The sequence below is a fragment of the Microcebus murinus genome, chromosome 21 (genome assembly GCF_040939455.1).
Source record: "Microcebus murinus isolate Inina chromosome 21, M.murinus_Inina_mat1.0, whole genome shotgun sequence".
Classification (NCBI taxonomy): Eukaryota; Metazoa; Chordata; class Mammalia; order Primates; family Cheirogaleidae; genus Microcebus; species Microcebus murinus.
Window position 1 is genome coordinate 2,577,627 of NC_134124.1, and position 14,335 is coordinate 2,591,961.

At 41.0% G+C, this 14,335-nt stretch overlaps 1 protein-coding gene and 1 pseudogene across 3 annotated transcripts in view; one reads left to right on the forward strand and one right to left on the reverse strand.

The window, feature by feature from the left end:
* AFF4 (ALF transcription elongation factor 4) overlaps window positions 1–12,739 on the reverse strand; it is a 62,530-nt gene extending 49,791 nt beyond the window's left edge. For all 3 annotated transcript variants that reach the window (XM_075996033.1, XM_012762143.3, XM_012762140.3), the window contains exon 1: window positions 12,328–12,739. The gene's annotated coding sequence lies outside the window, so the exon portion shown is untranslated. The remainder of the gene's footprint in view (window positions 1–12,327) is intronic.
* LOC109729762 (V-type proton ATPase subunit e 1 pseudogene) lies at window positions 6,019–6,936 on the forward strand (annotated as a pseudogene).
* Window positions 12,740–14,335: the final 1,596 nt, after the last annotated feature.

A 14,335-nucleotide genomic window follows, 5' to 3' on the forward strand; every position in this document is an offset into this window, starting at 1 on the left:
CCATGCCCAGCTATCTCCTGTGTTTCTTAACATCAATATCTCTACCTGAAATAAAGTTTGCCCCCAAAGCAGTAATTCCAGTAATCTCAGCTCCACTAAAATTAACATGAAATTAAATGAGTCAATTTGAAGTGTACCTTTGCCATACAGGTGAAAAACTATTTCATAGCTCTGAGAATACAGGAATAAATAAACTCAGTTTCTCTCAGGCAACAGACTTCGTGGCAGATGTGTGGGGTTCTTCCCCACCCCACATCTAGCAATTCTTCAATGAACACCAGCTGGGTGTCCTCTAATTCAATTCAATTCAATTCCATTCCAACTCTACATGGAGATAGAGTCAGATCCCACAGGTTGAGGGCTCAGTCCCCAAGACTGCCCCCCACTTCCAATGCCAATCGCAAGCCCCAGGTTGTTTTACCTGTGCTTCTGACTGATGGCTAAAAATTGGGGTTCCCATGACCCCTTCCTTCGGTTTGATCAGTTCGCTAAAGCAGCTTACAGGACTCAGGGAAACACATTTACCTGGTTATTATAAAGGATATTTTAAAGGATATAAATAAACAGTGAGAGTTATAGAGGACGAGGTGTAGAAGGATCCTGAGTGCAGCAGCTTCATTCTGTAAGGAGTTAGAGTGTGCTGCCCTCCCAGAAGCCACCTGAGCACAGTCCTTTCAGGGTTTTTAAGGAGACTTCACTACATAAGAATGACTGATTGAATCATTGGCCATTGGTGGCCAGCTCACCCTTCAGCCCATCCCCCCCCTAAGGTGGGGGGTGGGGCCATGAGTTCCAATCCTCTGAGCACTAGGTTGGTTTCCCTGGCAACCATTCCCCCCACTACGTGGTTATCTTGGGAATTTCCAAAACCACTTCATTAACATAAGCTCAGGTGTAGTTGAGAGTAGTTTGTTACAAATAACAAGAGACCGTCTTTCACCTTTATTGCTCTGGAGCTGTTCCAGAGCTGTTTCAGAAAATAAGAATAAAAGGCCAAATAGGTTAACAAAAGATATTCTGACTGCTCTAGTCACTTAGGAAATTACAAAGGTTATAGGAGCTGTGAGTCAGGAACCATGGACAAAAACCAAACACACACACACACACACACACACACACACACACACACACACACATCATAATATCACAACAGCATAGCCCTCTGAACATTTGCAACTGTTGTACTGAAATAGGATTCAGTTAAAACTAGCAAATTGTTACATCACAACAAAATCTGTGGACTACTAGATTAAATAATTTCTAAAAGAAAATTAGCAAGTAGAAAGGAGGGCTCTCTAAAGATCTAAAGATTTTAATTAAGGTAAGTTGTATTGAGTTAATTATATTTTTTAAATGTTTTATTTTATTTTAGTCTTATTACTTGTTTTTTAATTGATTTTTCAATGGCTATGTATTCCTAGGTACATCAACGATAAATAATATTCTATGGACAAAAAGAAATGCAAAGAAATCTTCAACTTGGTAGGTTTGGTGCTAGTAATGATAATGGTGTAGCAATTTCATTGCTATGAATTGAACAAGTTGAGCAAATTTATTGAGATTTTTGGGTAATCATTCATCTTACTATGGGAGATGAGAGATACAAATATATTAATAGAATGGATTAAAGAGAAAAACAACATAGGAGGTTAGAAATTAAAAGTAGTACTATGAACTCATGTTTAAAAAATATATATGTGTGTATATGTATTATATATATGGTGTGTGTGTATATGTATATACTGTGTATATATAAGGTCCCTAGGCCGGGCACGGTGGCTCACGCCTGTAATCCTAGCACTCTGGGAGGCCTAGGCAGGTGGATTGCTTGAGGTCAGGAGTTCGAAACCAGCCTGAGCACGAGCGAGACCCCATCTCTACTATAAATAGAAATAAATTAATTGGCCAACTAATATTTATAGAGAAAAAATTAGCCGGGCATGGTGGTGCATGCCTGTAGTCCCAGCTACTTGGGAGGCTGAGGCAGCAGGATCACTTGAGCCCAGGAGTTTGAGGTTGCTGTGAGCTAGGCTGAAGCAACAGCACTGTACCTTGGGCATCAGAGCCAGACTCTGCCTCAAAAAAAAAAAAAAAAAAAAAAGGTCCCTAGGTTTGTCTTCTGAGAGAATCTAGGAGTAGTGGTACCCCAAAAGAAAGGAGCACCCCTGGCACTCAGATTTTATGTAAGTTATACCAGACCCAGACAGACAAAAGTAAAGGACTGCAATCATGGTCCCCCTACCTTGCACCCTTGCCTCACAGCAATTATTTCAAACACGTTTTTCCTAGACTAGCTGCCTTACCCATTATCTTCAAGCTCCTAGAACTTGTCATACAAAAAACAATGTACAACAAATCAACAGATTATATTATTTTAATGTAAATTAATGGTAAACAAGTTAGGAACTTCTTTTCCTTTAAAAACCCATTTGTAACTGCTATTAATTGGAGCATATATTCAGGGCAACTTCAATGTATGCTCAAACTTGGCCCAAATAAACTCTACCTTTATTAATTTTTCTTTATTAACATATTAATATTAATATGTATCAACAATACATATCAAAAGGGTACCGGAACCAGCCTTAAGGGGTTCACTGGTCAGATTTTAAAACATCTGAGCATTAAAATGAACAATGACAAGAATGTACTATTACCAATAAAAAAAGAATCTGAGTCCCTAATTATAATAGAAATAAGATAAGGAGAAATGAAGCAGGGAGGAAAGAACAGAAGAATGCCAACTAATAAATGCAGAAGAAATAAAATAATTAGAAAGTCACCTTTTTGCAGCCACTAAAGTAATAACTGGGGCAAGAATCATCAATGAATGCTAGAACCATTGGGTGAAAAATTTTAGGAGAATGCATGTTCAGTATCTCCCCACAGACTATTAATTACAAAGAGGGAAAAAAAACTTTAAAATAGAGAAATACAGTAAGCACTACCTTTAATCAGTTGATCAAACCTAACGTCAATAATGGAACAAACTGACACCACCACGTGTTTCCAGGTGTGATGCGATGAAGACACCTGACACGTAACCACGTAAGTCGTCTTCCTACTAAAAATACGTAACTGAATCATGAGTAAACATATAAACCTAAATTGAGGAGGAGTCTGCAAAAATGGCTTGGACTCTTCACAAATGTCAATATCATGAGATCAGAAAAAAAAAACAAAAAACGGTCCTGGGAGCCTGTAACCCTAACACTCCTGGAAGCCGAGGAGGGAAGATGGCTTGAGGTCTGCAGTCCAAGAGCAAGCTGAGCAAAACAGAGATCCTCCTCTCTACTAAAAATAGAAGAAATTAGCCAGGTGTGGTGGTTGTGCGCTTTTAGTCATAGGAACTAGGGAGGGAGGCAGGAGGATCACTTGGGCCCAGGAGTTTGAGGTTGCAGTGAGCTACGATGACACCACGGCAGTCTAGCCTGGGTGACTGAGCGAGACTCTGTCTCAAAAAAAAAAAAAAGTGCGAGAGGTAGCGGGATCGTTGCCCGCATCCTCCACCAAAAAAAAAAAAAAAAAAAAAAAGTCACCGATAATTTGATTTCCCCAAAAGAAACAATTAACATCAACATTCTAAGGAGAAACATATAATGATACACATGTATTTCAGACACTATATAAATAATTATATCTATAATCTTAATTCCATTTAATAAATGGAATATATAAATGAATATAATCCCACACCAATACATATGAATTCTACCTCATTATTTTGACTGTACAGTATTTATTAAATATTTAACTAGAAACTTCTGATAGGTAATTGGGTTGTATCCAGAATCTGGCGCCAAGCACTTTGGATAAGAGATACTCAACCTGTATCATCAAAAGGAATAAAATAAATGTATCAAAAGAAGTACAAAATTTATACTATGAAAACTACAAAACATTACTGAGAGACATTAAAGACGACCTGAATAAACAGAAAGACATCTCATGTTCATGGGTCAGAAGATTTAATATTGTTAAGACAGCACTACTCCCTCATATTGACCTACAGATTCAACATAAGCCCTATCAAAATGCAAACTGACTTCTTTGCCAAAATTGGCAAGCTAATCCTAAAATACATAGGAAGATTCAAGAGACTCAGGATAGCTAAAACAACCTTGCAAAAAAAAAAAGAACAAAGTTGGAAGCCATACATTTCTCAGTTTCAAAACTCACTACAAACACATAGGTTAATAAAATAGAATGGAGAGTTCAGAAATACACCTCACATTACAATTGATTATCAACAAGAGTGCCAAGATAAACAACTCAATTTCAAAAAAAGCAAAGGACCTGAATAAACGTTTCTCCAAAGAAGACATACAAACAGCAAATACTAGTTATGAGAGAAATGCAAATCAAAATCACAATGAGCTAACACTCCCCCCCATCCATTAGGAGAGCTATTACCAAAAAAAAAAAAAAAAAAAAAACAGGAAAAAAAAAAAAAGAACAGAAATTAATGGATATGGATTTAGAAAAACTGAAACCCTCCTGCACTGCTAGTGGGAATGTATAATGGTGCAGCCACTGTGAAAAACAAGTTTGACAGTTCTTCAAATACTTTAACACAGAATTACTATACGATCCAGCAATTTTACTCCTAGGTATATAGCCAAAAGAACTAAAAGCAGAGACTCAAGCATATCCTGTACACCTGCCCATAGCAGAATTGTTCACAGTAACCAAAAGATGGAAACAACCCAAGTGTCCAGTAACAGATGAAATGTTGGGTAAAAATGTAGTGTATATATACAATGGAATACTACTTAGCTGTAAGAAGGAATGAAATGCTGATACATGCTACAACATGGATGAACCTTGAAAACATTATGCTATGTGAAATAAGCCAGACACAAAAGGACATATTGTATGATTCTACTTAATATGGGGCACTTGGAATAGGCAAATTCAAATAGACAAAGTAGAAATAAATGACCAGGCTCAGTGCTGCTTTGAAAGGCAGAGGTGGGAGGATCACTTCAGGCCAGGAGTTCCAGACCAGCCTGGACAACATAACAAGACTTCTTCTCTACAAAAAAATTTTAAAATTGGCCAACCATGGTGGCACACGCCTGTAGTCCCAGCTACTTGGGAGGCTGAGGTGGAAATTGCTTAGGCCCAGGAGTTAGAGTCTGTAGTGAGCTATGATGGCACCACTGTATTCCAACCTGGGTGACAGAGTAAGACCCGCACTCAAAAAAAAAAAAAAAAAAAGAAAAGAAAAGAAAAAGAAATTACATTGAGCACACAGTAAATATAAAAATTTAAATGTGCATTCCAATCAATCGGAATTTCATCCCCTATAATTTTTTATAAACACAGGTATTTTATACATATTAGTTATATTTTAAATTTTTATCAAGGTTGTATAGGTAATGTATTTATTCTTTTTATTTTCAGAGGCTGTTCTTGTTCTGTCACCCAGGTAGGAGCACAGTGGCATGATCGTATTTCACTGCAGCCTCCAACTCCTGGGCTCAAGCAATCCTTCCATCTCAGCCTCCCAAGTAGCTAGGATTACTGGCACAAACCACAGTGTCTGGCTATAACTTTTTAAATTTTTAATTTTAAAACACTTTAAAGAGTAAAATATGTACTTTAACCTGCCCCTTTCACGCAGAGCTCAATATCTGTTACGATTTCTTTTTTAGTTAGTATCTTAGAACAACTATCCTTCTGAAAAACAGGGCCATCTAACTACCAGACTATTGAGTGATTTAAACTCCAAAAGTCAAAATGTGAGACTTGAGCTAAGATTTCAATTACTTTCAAACCCAGTATATTACAATTGCTATTAAACTGTAATTTCACCATAATCTACTATGTTAAAGCACAAAGCCTCATGAGTAAAGAAATCCCTCTTGGCCTCATTTGGTAGTATTTCTCTACCTATGAAAGAGTCTGAAGAGGTCACTTCCTACGAGGCAGGGAAACAACAGTTGTATACTTGGAGATCAAAACCAATACTAACAAAACATCAGGTCCCAAGACAATATTAGCACAGAAGGACCCATGTCCCAAAGTTAGTCAGCAGCTTTTGTAGCATTCGGGTTTAAAATACTGTAGTAAAAAACATGAAAGCAAAGATAACAACTTCATACTATTTTTGCTTTCCTTTTTTTTTTTTTTTTGAGACAGTCTCACTTTGTTGCCCAGGCTAGAGTGCCCTGGCATCAGCCTAGCTAACAACAACCTCAAACTCCTGGGCTCAAGCAATCCTGCTGCCTCTGCCTCCCGAGTAGCTGGGACTACAGGCATGCGCCACCATGCCCGGCTAATTTTGTTTTTTTCTATATATATTAGTTGGTCAATTAATTTCTTTCTATTTATAGTAGAGACGGGGTCTCGCTCTTGCTCAGGCTGGTTTCGAACTCCTGACCTCGAGCAATCCACCCGCCCCCGGCCGCCCAGAGTGCTAGGACATTTTTGCTTTCTACATCCCATCTTTATGTGTTATCTGAATTTCCCATTATCTCGTTCGATAAATCACTCTCAACTAGGTCCTCAAAGATTCCCAGAAATTGTACTATCTTTCTCTGGTGAGTGTTCTTTTCTATTCCTCACAAGTATTTCATAGAATCCTATGACTTTCCCCTAATCCTAACTTTAATTCCACAAATGACCTCATCTTAGGGGACAAGATTAAAAAATAGAATATTAAAAATCAGAAAGAGGCAACTCCAGCACATCATGGCTCACGGTGCCTCTCATGGTGAGGAGCGTGTGTGGGGTTTTGCTGGCTTCTTTGTAACCTGGTTCATCCCTAACAATCCCAACAAGGGAGTTATCATTACTGAGTAGTTGTTGACCTACTCAGTTAGTTTGCTGTTACTTTTTTGGCTGATTGTAATTTTGACCCATCTGAATTTTCTTTTTCGACCCCAGTTGAAAAACGAAACCATCTAGTACCTAAAGCATCACTGGCCTTGAGGAAGAAGTCATGTTCAACAGTGCTTTGTCACTGAGGTTGCAAAAAGAGAATTCCTTCTAGTTGCAAATTCAACTCCAAACCCAGACCATCCTCCTTGACTTGCCTATTTTGGGCATCAGCTGCTTTAAATGTTCACATAACATTTGAATATCTTATTCTACATTTTTTCCTTCACCTTTTTTTACACTTCGAAGAGTAAGTGCCTACTTAACCTAAACTGTGCTGACTCCACGAAATGTTTATGCACTCTTCTGAGATATAAGATGTTTTTCTTCTGAGAAATGTTACTCTCTCCTTGGAATCTGTGGATTTGAAGATGGCTCCTGCCTGCTTACAACATGGGGATCAGCAAAGTGTTTTAAAAACTGCTGCAAGACAAACAGACTCCACTGGGCGGTCAGTAGAAGAGCATGTTCAAAGGGAAGATCTGTCCCAACAGAATTACACCAAACTATGTCCAGGATGAAGGGGTAGGGAACCTGCGGCCTTGGGGCCACATGTGGTGTTCTGGATCCTTGAGTGCAACCTTTTGACTTAATCCAAATTTTACAGAACAAATCCTTTTAATAAAGGGATTTGTTCCATGAAGTTTGGATGTGGTTGAGGGGGCTGCACTTGGGGATCTGGAGGGTCACATGTGGCCTTGAGGTCACAGGTTCCCCCACCCAACTTCTCCCTAACAAATCCTTCAAATCTTTTCCATAAGCATTCAAACATATTTTTTAAAAAGACTTTTAAAAAAAGTCTTCACTGACCCCATAACTCTCCACAATACCACCTTATCTGTTCTCTCTATTCTTCATGGCCAAGCTTCTCAAAAAGGACTCTTGATTCCCCACTTCCTCAGCAATCATTCACTTTATAAAAAGTGACCCCAAAAGGTGTAAGGATCAATACAGTGAACACATGTGTTACCCACCAACTAACCACCATGGGAAATAAGGCATTACCCAACACAGTTGAAGGCTACTTATACTCTTCCTGGATCACATCTCCAGTACTCTGTCTTTCTATAAGTACCCACTATTTTGATTTTGGTGTTAACCATTCTCAGGAATTTCTTTACACTTTTACTATTTTTGTGTGTATCCCTAAATAAGACACTGAATTGTTTTGCGTATTTTTCAACTTTATTAAAAAAGGATACTCTAAGACTGAGTCTTTTTAATTCTCAGCATTATGAGGTTAACCCATGTTGCTATAGTTCATTTATTTTCACTGCTGTGGGCTAGGCGCGGTGGCTCACACCTGTAATCCTAGCACTCTGGGAGGCCGGGGCGGGCGGATTGCTCAAGGTCAGGAGTTCAAAACCAGCCTGAGCAACAGTGAGACCCCGTCTCTACTAAAAATAGAAGGAAATTAATCAGCCAACTAAAAATATATAGAAAAAATTAGCCGGGCATGGTGGCGTATGCCTGTAATCCCAGCTACTAGGGAGGCTGAGGCAGGAGGATTGCCTGAGCCCAGGAGTTTGAGGTTGCTATGAGCTATGCTGACGCCATGGCACTCTAGCCTGGGCAACAGAGTGAGATTCTGTCTCAAAAGAAAAAAAGAAAAAGGGGGAAATTTTAACAGGTAGGAAACAAGAAGAAAATGATATTCCACCTGGAAGAAATTTTGGAAGCAACTGCAAAAAGGTGAGAAGGCGAGTCTCTGCAAAGTGCTGACCTATAGTCACCCCTCCATAAAACTGTCCCTTCCCTAATGATAACATGAAAAGGAAAAGTCATAACTCACTAGGCAACTCCAAATTGACAAAATCCTGGGAGAGCTATAGAAGCAACCCCAGCGAGCGCAGTCCCAGGACTTTATCTCATCTGGATGGATAATCAAACTATACTGGCTTTCCAGGGCAATCTATTCATGTCAGTCCCTGATTTTACCCCCACACCACCTTTGGAAAAGAATACATGAGGTTCTTTTACCTCTCCTAGGAAATGATTCTCAAAATAATTAGTTTAAAACAGCATCCGCTAATAAGCTACATCTCCATGACTAAAAGCCAACACCACAGTTCATTAGGCATTCCAAGAGAGATAAAGTTACATGAAATGCCTTCCCTCAAAACATTCCTTAGGTTACAGATTTTTTTAAAGTATAGCTGATGAAGCAGGTAGATTTTATTTTATTTTATTTTTTTTTTATTTTTTTCTTTTTCCTGAAGAAAATCAGCAGGTAAGCAGGTAGATTTTAAATAAGATTCTTTTTCTTGGCCGGGCGCGGTGGCTCACCCCTGTAATCCTAGCACTCTGGGAGGTTGAGGCGGGCGGATTGCTTGAGGTCAGGAGTTTGAAACCAGCCTGAGCAAGAGCGAGACCCCGTCTCTACTATAAATAGAAATAAATTAATTGGCTAACTAATATATAGAGAAAAAATTAGCCAGGCATGGTGGCGCATGCCTGTAGTCCTAGCTACTCGGGAGGCTGAGGCAGGAGGATTGCTTAAGCCCAGGAGTTTGAGGTTGCTGTAAGCTAGGCTGACGCCATGGCACTCACTCTAGCCTGGGCAACAAAGCGAGACTCTGTTTCAAAAAAAAAAAAAAAAAAAAGATTCTTTTTCTTCAAAAAATAGAATAAGTAGTCCCAATACTAAAATATTTTAGAATACTGTGGAACTGAATTCAGCGGTCCTGATATTTTGTGTCCGGTACCATGAAAATTCTCAGAATCCGACATCAGGAAAAATGAACATCAAGACAAATAGGAATGCAGATGATCAGCCAAAACTCAGTAAATAGAATGTGTTGCTGTCCTCTTCCATCTATCTACTGGAGTATCACTTCAAATAACCAAGAGGGGTGGGGACAGGGAGTTACAAGAAGTGGGGGTGCTTTTCTTAAACCAAGGAAAAAAGCACCAAGGTAACAGGTTAGGTTAGCTTTAAGCAGTCTTTACTCACTACACCTTATTTCACAATAACTGAGACCTGCAAACACCCTCCCAGAAATCGAATACAATTCTTCCAACTTATCAAAGGAAATGAAAAAAAGAATGGGTAAAATATAATGAAGATAGAGGAAAAGGCAGGGAACCTTTACATTATAGGAAAGATAGGAAAGTTTTTACAGTAAAATATCAGTAGAATAAAGGCAATGTAAAAAATAAAATCTAAGTTATCAATATTTATAATACACACTATTTTGGGGTCATTGTCCAGGTATGCCCTCAGTATTTAAGAACATCCCTTTGATTTTATGAAAAATACTACCAAAAGAAAAAAATAAAGAAATCCTCATAGATTTTGGACTCCATTCTAAACCAGTAGATGGCCACAAAAGAAGAAATACCTGTTTTCTTTGTTCCTGTCAGGTACACATAAAATCATGACATATACCTTACCTCTTCAAAAAAGGTAAGAAATGTAACTTTTAGAAGGCTTCATCTTCTGTCTCATCTTCTGAAGCTGATACTGTTTTACCCTTGAAATACTGATTACTTGCCCACAGTTTTCTTTAGATAATCTTTTTGTGAAATATAGATTAGATAACTTGATAGAACAATTAATTTCAAATTCAAAAGTATCACATTCAAATTCAATCTAGTAACTGTACAGAACATTGGAAATGATAAAAAGAGGAATAAATAAGGTACTTGCTCTAAGACACTATGATAGACCTATAAGAAAATTACAATACAAAGTGGAATATGTTAACTGTTACAAAGGGGGTATAATAACTCAAGAGCACAGAGAGGAGAACGTATGAATCTGAATGTGAGAATCTTTTTCAAGTAGAAAGTGAACTGGAACAAAAATAGGTTATCTTTAAGAATTCTTATTACACAGCTTCACCTTTACACTCCCAAATTGTAGGCCATGTTCCAATTAACACAGCTAAGTTTTTTTTTTCAACCAAACAGTAAAGGCTTGGTCATTCAGACATCCTATCTGCTCCCCATTTGAAGCAAAATTTTATTTAAAGTAAAATTTGCCTTCTGTTCCTATAGAGCTAACAAAAATCAAAATCATCAGCCTGCTAACTACCACAAACTGAATGAAACTGCTGGTATATATTTTAAAAAATTGCTTCCAGGTTTTTAGTAAGTTAACTCTGAAAGATAATTAAAAATAACACCTTGGGACTCATTTTTATGTTGAGAGGCTGAAAGATGCAGTGATGAATAAGGAAAATGACCCTGAGAAATTTAAAGACGCCAGCTTTGTTGAAAACCAAGTGGCCACTTGCCAGTACTTCTTTACGCACATATGACCAAAGATGATTCTAGGCAGACTCACAGGCCACAAAGGCTCTTTATCAAATCCCAAATTAAGAAAATTCTCATAAATATTTCAATTTGGATAAGTTAAAGGACAGTTAAATTTTAAAAAGCACTTTGTAAAGCTTTGCAAAATCCAATATTGAAACAAAGCTTTGAGCTTTTCACATCTAAGGCCTAAAAAACAGCATGCATTTTATATGTCACAATTGCGAACAGCCTATTCAGAGGCACCTAGAGCTCAGATTCCATCAAGAAAAACACTGGCCACTGGAAAAGGGCCTGGCCTTAGTTGAAAATCTCCATATGGCCAGCAAGGAAGAGATAGCACCATTCTCAATTGCAACTGACTCAACTACGACAACGCCAAATCGAACTCCTCCTCTCGAACTCCATACACAAGCACTTCGGATTTGTACTTCCAACTTCCTACAACGTCATTTGTGAAAGAAAAGGCAATAACGAGACAACGCAAAGTCCTACACCTCAGATCCATCCTCAAAGAGTGGAAGGAACAGCAAAGTGGAAGGAACAAAGCACTGACGTCAATTACGAGATTAACCTCCAACACAGGCAGCTGGTGGAAAGGCCTACACATCAGCATCCAAATACGAGCCATCGGGATAACCAGGTGGCAGGCCGACTCACTGGTTGGGGGGAATATTCGAGCATTACACCCCTGCCTTCCCATTTTTAGTCAACCCCCTTCCCTAGTCGAAGGCGGAAATTTTTCCTTTTTTTTTTTTTTTTTTTTTTGCAGAGGAGGTGGGGGAGGTGCGCAGGATCGCGAGAAGGAAAGCGAGAACTAGTTGGGTAATGTTAGCCAGAACCTGGGCCTGCATTTTCTCTTTAACTAGAAATAACTTGAAATGGAGGGTATTAAAAAGTAACGAACCAGCCGATGGAATGTCCGAGGAAAGGAATGGATTAAGGAACGAGGAAAGAGGGATGGCGAAATGGTAAAAAGATGGATTTCTGGGAATGCTGGTTAGGGTTGGGTTAGCTTTTCTTATTTTTGCGGGCGGATGGGAGGCGGAAAGCGACGACGAGAGGAGGGGAGAAGCCGAATTCCGCAGGCCTAGCCCGGAGGGTCTCCCCGAGCCTGCCGGCGGCCCTCGGCCCCCCTCCGTGTCTGCGGCCCGGCCCGGCCCGCGTCAGCCCGGCGGCGCTTCTCACCTCCAGTCCCGGCTCCGCTAGGCCCGAACCATTTCCCGGCTGCGCAGCGGCGGCGCCCGGCCTGCACCTTCACCGGACGCGCCTTCGAGCCTAACCGGGGGCGGCGACAGGCTGCCCGGGGCGAGGGGCTCCGGCGGCGGCGGCGGCGGCGGGGGTTCCGCAGGCCTGGAACGGCGGCAGTGGCGGCGACGCGCCTCACACGGCCCAGGCGGAGCGCCCGCCCCGCTCCATGACGGCCGGGCCCGGGCCGGGGCGGCTGACTGAGGCGGCGGGGGCGGGCTGACGAAGACCTGGCACCGAGATCCCCGCCCCGTCCGCGGGCGGCGACGGCGGCTCGGCTCCCGCAGCCAGGACTGCGACTGACGCAGCGGCCGCGCCACCCACGTGACCGGGGCCGGGCGGCTGCGGGCCGTCACGTGACGCCGCGCGCCCCGCCCCGCCGGAACGCGGGGGCCGTGGGCCTGCCGGGCCGCGAGGCGCCGCCCGCGGGTGGTGACGTGCGCGGCAGTGGGGCCCGGCGTCCCGGGGCAGGGCGAGGGCTAGCCGGAGGAGTCTAGGCCTGAGCCCCCTGGGCCCAGCGGCCGCGGCGGGCGGGATCGGGACTGCGTCTGCCGCGCACACCCTGCTGCGACGAGCCCGCTAGTGAGGTTCCGAAGGGCGTCGCCGGGCCGGGCCGGATCCACCGGTTCTGGGGCTCTGGCGAAGGGGCTCAGGCCCTCTGCCCTTATGGCGATCTCCTTAACCCACCTAAACTTGCTTCCCAGCGTGGAAGCTTCGAGTGTTGCGTCCTCAACAAGTCCCACAGAAAGGAAAAGGGTGAGAGGGGATTTTGTGCAGGAGGCGATTTAGGATTGCCCTTGAACTTGTACTGAGAGGCTAAAGCGGCCTTTCTCATCCAAACATTCTCTGCCACTAACACCCTTCTTCAGAATATCATGCTGAACATTCCTTTCACCTCTTAACACCTTGCCAGTCAGGACAAGCCATCATTTCACTGAGTGTAAAATAATGGTTATCGACTAGACAGAATTCTCAGAGGGTCTCGTCCAACCCAGTACAGTTAACTGTCCAAAGACTACCTCTTGTTCATCTTTGAGAAACACGTTATAATCTCGTATCTATCACCTGTTTCCTTTCAGTGAGGGAGCCTCATGAAGGTTTTGTTATGTTTTGTTTTTTACCTTCTAATTTTGAAGCAGTCATTTTAAAGATTGTTTTCAATAAGACAAAAAGGTTTTGAGGAACTTTGTAATAAACTCTTAAAAGCAACGTACATATGAAAATGCTTTTAGCAGCCCCCAAAGCTGGTAATTCACCAGCATCAATAGAAATACAACATTTTTTCGTTTTGAAAATACCTGATTACCTACTATTTCTTTTAAGCTTTTAAAATCTATATCACTCTTTTTATCTATATACATTTTCTCTATATGGCTATGTAAATTAGAAAATGTATTAATGCAAAACTCAAAACGTATTATGACAGAATAAAAAAATAACTGACAATCACATCTCTGCCCTTAACCTACCCAGTCCTGTAGGCAACCACTTAGTATTTTCTAATGTATCCTTCCCTACATATGTTATAAGTAATCACTTACTTATAAGTTATAACTTATAACATATGTTATAAGTTATATGTTAAAATATAAGGATACTTTTTTTTTTAAGAGACTGCATTTCGTCTTGCTCTGTTCCCCAGGCTGGAGTGCAGTGGTGCAGTCATAGCTCACTGCAGCCTCCAACTCCTGGGCTCAAGGGATCCTCGTTTCAGCCTCCCAGTAACTAAGACAACAGGCACCAGCCACCCTCCTCAGCTAGATACTTCTTTTTTACACAAAAGAGAACACACTATCTACAATATTCAGTCCTTCCTTTTCTCACTTAAAATATATGGTGCATCCTTCCATATCAGTACATAAAGAATTGCCTCTTTCTGGGGCAGTATAATTTTCCATTGTGTGCAAATATCATAATTTATTTAACCAGTCCCCTACAGGTGGCTGGC